The following is a 6000-nucleotide window of genomic DNA, read 5'->3' as shown; positions in this document are numbered from 1 at the left end:
CTTTTATTAACAGCAGAGTTCAAAGTTCAGCATATTAGAAAAAATGAACTACAACACCCATGAGACAGCATCTCCATGGTAACCAATATCCAATCACTGTTATCTCCGACGGTCTGTATATAGATCCTGTGGTGCCGTCGTCCGTCCTCAACTTCACTGCAATAGGAAGTTAAGGTGTCTTTAAGTTGGTGCAGTTTCCAGTCCTAGGAAGCAATGTAATACAATGAGAGATTTGGACGTGTGTCCGCTAAAGGTCTAAACAGTTGAAATAGTTAAACAATTCGGGGAATCCTACTCCCCTCATCACAAGCATCGATAAAGCATGCAAATTCTATTAGGCTTGAACAATTTCAACATAAGATAGTGTCATTGATAATTCAAAAATGTGAATACCACCTCCAGAGTTGTAGTGTCAGCTCCCGGGTGGGCGACATTTCTGTAATGTCGGGCGGGATAATCCTCGCCTCCGTGTCCTTAATAGAATTGAAACTTTCCTTCTCAATAGCTAGGAAATTTCTCATTCTATGTCAGGACCGGAGGCGAGGATTATGCATGTTTAAAGCTTACTTACTACCAATGAGGCTGCTTCGTGAATAGGTTTAAAATAGAATTTTTTGAACGTAGATTCTGATGACCAATCAGCAGCGTTCATGATGTCCTCCAGTCTTCCACCTACCTGAACGGCTTTGGAGGCCATGGCACCCCGAGTGGAGTGTGCACCAAAGACCTGTACATTGATGCCCGCTTCCATCAAAACCCATTTGATCCACCTAGCGATGGAGGGGGAGGAAACTGCCCTAATGGGCATCTTTATTGAAATCATCAATTGTCTTTCCCCAGGTGGCAGGAGTTCGGCCGTCACTTCCTCATATGTCTTCAGACACCTTACCACACACAATTTGGGCATATGTTCAAAAGCTGGATAAGTTACTGCCCTGGTATTACACTTTGTGAGTCTGGATATCGTGAAGGTCACTCCCTCTGGAGAGAAAACCCTAGCAGATATATTCAAAGCTCTCACGTCCGATACTCGCTTGCACGAGATAAGGCATAGCAAAATAGCTAGTTTTGCTGACAATTCCTTTCAGGAAAGATATTGGTTGTCTTGCCAAGAGGTCAAAAGACACAGAACCTGGTTGACGTCCCATAGCGCTAAGTACCTGGGTTCAGGAGGTCTGGTCATCCTGATGCCTTTAAGCAGCTTGCACACCCATGGGTGCTCCTCCACCTGGCAGTTGTTAATAGGGGGGTGTCCCGCCGATATCGCAGACCGAAACAAATTAATCGAGCAGTAAGACTGACCGGTCTCCGCTAGAAAATTTATGACATCTGGAATCTGGGCCCCCATGGGATTGATGTGCCTTTCCACACACCAACGGGCCCAGCGGTTCCAGGCTGATCTGTATCTTTTACATGTGCTCGGGCCCAGGCTTGTCTGATTAATTTTTCAGCATTCTGTGAAAGTTGGCTGTCTTTCCAGCGAAACCGGAAATCTTCCAAGCCACCAGAGAGAGTTGGCCCTGAAGGACCAGCGGGTGCTGATGTCCCTCTGGGTTCAGGAGAATTGTCTGGAAATCCGGAAGCTGAATCAGAAAGTCGCAGGAGAGTTCCAGTAGGGATGGAAACCACACTTGCGACCTCCAAAGAGGGGTTATCAGGACCACCGTAGATTCTTGGCGACGCACTTGAGCTGTCACTCTCGGAATTAGGAGGAAAGGGGGGAACGCGTAACTCTGATCCCGCCCCCAATTCTGTAGGAATGTGTCCACTGCTGTCGCACTGGGATCTGGACGCCAGCTGAAGTAGCTTGGTAGGTGGGCATTCCATCTGGACGCAAAGAGATCCACTGAACAGCGTTCCATGAGCGCGAGGAACACATCTCTGTCCAGCTGCCAGTCGCTAGGATCCTCCAGATATCTGGAGTTCCAGTCCGCGAGGGTGTTCTGGGAGCCCGGGAGGTACTCCGCCGTCACCGATATTTGCCGTTGAAGGCAGAAGTGCCAGAAATCCTTTGCCATTTCCGCTAGGGCTCTCGAGCGGGTGCCCCCCAATCGGTACTGCACCACAGATATGTTGTCCAGTCTCAAGAGAATACAGCAAGAGACTTTGTTCTGCTTCAGGGACCTGATCGCAAAGAATCCTTCCAGGAGCACTAGGCAATGCATGTGTCGCTTGAGTTCCCATAGGGTCCAATGTCCTCGGAACGAGACGTCCCCACATCTGGCTCCCCAGCCGTAACGGCTGGCATCCGATTCCATCATGTGGTCTGGCGAGGATCCAAAGATTGCTCTGCCGTTCCACGCTTTCATGTGGTCCAGCCACCACTGGAGTTCCGTCCGTGCCTCCTGGGGAAGAGTTATTAACTCAGAATATGTTAGTCCGCGCCGAAGGTGGTGAGCAATCAGGCGCTGAAGAGCCAGGTAGTGCAGCGGGCCCGGAAAAATGGCCTGAATCGAGGATGAGAGAAGTCCCACCACTCTGGCCAATTGTCAGAGAGAGATCCTGTTGCGCCTCATGACCTTCGTCAGCTCCTTCTTGAGCTTGGATGTCTTTGAGATCGGGAGACTGAGGGTGGCTGCCCTGGAGTCGATGAGAAACCCCAGGAAGGTCATTGACTACGAGGGAAGGAGGTCTGATTTCTGGGAGTTTATCACAACCCCAAATCCTGGAGGAGTTGAATAGTTGTGGTCGCATTGGATAGCAGTTGCGTATGGGATTGGTCCATCAGGAGGATGTCGTCGAGATAAATGATCAGGCGTATCCCCCGGGACCGTAGGTACTCCACCACTGGCTTGAGCAGTTTCGTGAAGCACCACAGTGCCGATGATAGGCCGAAGGGCAGGGACATGAATTTGAACACCTAATCCCGCCAAAGGAATTGCAGGAATCTACGATGAGGGGAAAAAATCGGGACCGTCAGATAGGCATCCTTGAGGTCCAGACGAATCAGCCAATCCCCGTGCAGAAGAAGATCCCTGAGCATGTGAATGCCTTCCATTTTGAAGTGTCTGTACACAACCCACTCGTTGAAGGCTTTGAAGTTGATTACCGGCCGGAAGCCTTTGTCTTTTTTCTCTACTAGGAAGAGGTTGCTCACAAAACCCCTGGGGTGACGGACTGATATGCGAATGGCCTCCTTGCGCAGGAGTCTATCAGAGCGGAGTTCATCTCTGTAAAGACCAAAGGTGGCGGCATCTCCTCTTGAACCGGAGTTCCCCAGAACTCTATGTGGAAGCCCGTCACAGTCTGTAAAACCCAGTCATCCGATATTATCTGTGCCCACTTGTGCGTGAAAAAACGTAGCCTCCCTCCGAGAATTTGAGGGCAAAAAAAGGGTAATTCTTACCATTGGTGCCTCCAAGAGCGTTTGCTCTGCCACGGGTGCCTCTTCTGTTCTTTCCTCTACCCCGATTGGGGAAGAAGGCACCTTGTCGGCCGTCTCGCCATCCATTGTTTCTGGTGGGATAGGAGTTGGGGCCTTGTTGGTACATGCGGCCGGAGGAGCGACTCCTGCCTCTTCCGCCCCCCCAAAAACCTTCCCTGGAAAGATCTTTATTATGGAGGATTGTGTTCTATCAAGCGCCAAGAAGGTGGCCATGAACTTGCCCAGTTCTTTCATGAAAGGGTCGCCAAATAAGTTCCCTTGGGCAATAGCCCCTGCCTCTGAGTTGGAGAGTTCTTTCAATTTGGGGTCGATTTTAATTAGTAAAGAGCGTCGCCTCTCCATGGAGAGAGCGCAATTGGCATTTCCCAAGAGACAGACTGCTCTTTGGGCCCATCCCACCACGATATCCGTAGGCAGGGAAGTATTAGTGTGCTTTGCATGCTCAGCTAGCAGTATTATCTGTTAGAGGTCCTAGGACATCCAACAATTTGTCCTGCTCCTCATCAGAGGAAGAATCCCCCTCTGTGTCCCCCTCAACCCAATTGGGTGACCCTCCATCAGGGTCCAATATGGGGTGAACCTCTTCACCAGTCTCTCCGGGGTAAGATCCCTCCCGGAAGGGTGGTCGCTTAAGCATGCGCGCACTCTTATGGAAGACCTCGGTGAGGATATCGAAGCCTTCCAGGTGCCCCACGTCGCGCTTGGGAAGTTTCTTGGGAGACGCCATAATTTTATGGTCAGCACCCGTCCCCCCCAAACATGCCTGTCCGCTTAAAAACCTGGTCGGATAACTTAGCCACACTATCCTTAAGGGGAGCCAAGGCCCTGGTTATGGCCAGGGTAAGGAGGACATCCACCTCAGGGGGAAGTGCCCACTGCGAGGTGCCCTCCCCTGGGGACAGGCTGGGGTAGAGATCGTGGTCCTGAGTGGACTGCATTGAGGGACACAGTAGGAGGGAAAAATAGGAGAATCTCCCTTATACTAAAATAATGAGGGAAGCCCTCCCGCACTCCTGTCAATGAAATGAGACCAACGGCCTTGGCACGCGATAGTCAGTCGCTGCGCTCCTTAAATGGGAGCTGTCCTTACCGCTGATGCGCTGTTTTGCGGGGGTTGGAGGGTTATTCTGAGCTTCACGCACACTAAAAAACCCTACTGCGCTAATTTGAAGCGATCGAGCGCTCACCGCGTCTCGGATCGCTGAGAAAAGTGCTTCGGGACACCAGTGTGCGCGAAAGAGCGCCCTCTGGTGGACCCGACAGGAATCTAGAAGCAAATCTGCGGTCGTGCAAGGAAAGTCTACCGCGCTGACAGAAAGCAGTACACAATAATGTATAACACTACGCTGGCACAAAGTTAAGCACAACTGTAGACAAAAAATACTCTTTCCCACAACAATCTCAGAGACAGTATGGGCCACGAGACTTAACTGACGAATGAGCAGTGAAAGGATATATACACAGACCGTCGGAGATAACAGTGATTGTCACGCCGCGCCTCGCGGCGCGAGCCGAGCATTCAGCTCGCGCCGCACAGCGCGTCCCCAGGACGCGGCGCGCCCCGAGCCTTCTGTGCACTTCACGAGGCCCCAGATTTTGCTTGGGGCCTCGCTCTACTTTTCCTTGCGTCCCTGGTGCCCCCTGACCCCTCCTTACCTGTTCTTTTTTCTTCTTTGGGGCATTTTGTTGTACTTTCTTTATGTTTTTTCCCCCTTCCCATGTTACCTTTTTCTTCCCAGCATTCCTTGTTCCCTATTCTCTATGGTTCCTACTCTATTCTGTTCTATGTACTTTTCCCTATCTAAGATGGTGTCCTTTTACTTCCTGTTGGTCATTTCCTGTTTCTTGGTATTTAAGGGCTCTGTTTTCTTCCTTTCCTTGCGCTGCAACACTTTCTGCTCCGATTGTGTCTTCGCTCTTGATTCTTTGCCTTCGGGTCTGAATCTTGCCAAATTTCGTGTTTACCTGCATTTTTGTTTCTTTTTGATTCCTGGTTTTTGTTCTTGTTTCAGGAATCTACTGTTTGGAGGTTTTTTCCCCTTTTTAGGGTTTTTTCCCTCTGGCGCTATTTCTGAAGGGCACGGTCTGTTCTTGGCGTTACCATTGCCTACAGCACCGTGGCTACTAGAAAGAGTCGCCCCTTTCTGGGCCAAATCCGAACATTCAAGACCCACGCCACTCGATCTGCAGGTTCCAGGCGTAAGCAGCACATGAGTCGTGACAGATTGCAGCGCCTAACCATCCCGACGTCTTCTGACACCATGGATGATACAGTGGCGGCTGCTGCAGATCCTGATCAATCTCTTCTGACTACTATTCAGTAACAAGCTCAGGAATTGCAACAACTACGCAATGAGAATGCTGTGTTACGACAGGCTTTGGCCTTCCGCAGTGGCGATGTTCCGACTATCTCCGCTTCTACTCCTCGTTTCTCTGGTGAACCAACTAAACTGCATGAATTCCTTGATGCATTAACGGTGTATTTCGCCTTCCGACCTACCCAATTCTCCCATGACAGGACAAAGGTGGGATATCTTATCAGTGCGTTATCCGGTCCTGCCTTGGCCTGGGCAACCCCGATGGTGTCATCCAACGATCCGGTATTGTCGGACTAT

The sequence above is a fragment of the Pleurodeles waltl genome, chromosome 6 (genome assembly GCF_031143425.1).
Source record: "Pleurodeles waltl isolate 20211129_DDA chromosome 6, aPleWal1.hap1.20221129, whole genome shotgun sequence".
Taxonomy (NCBI): domain Eukaryota; kingdom Metazoa; phylum Chordata; class Amphibia; order Caudata; family Salamandridae; genus Pleurodeles; species Pleurodeles waltl.
Note: the sequence above shows the minus strand (reverse complement) of the source record.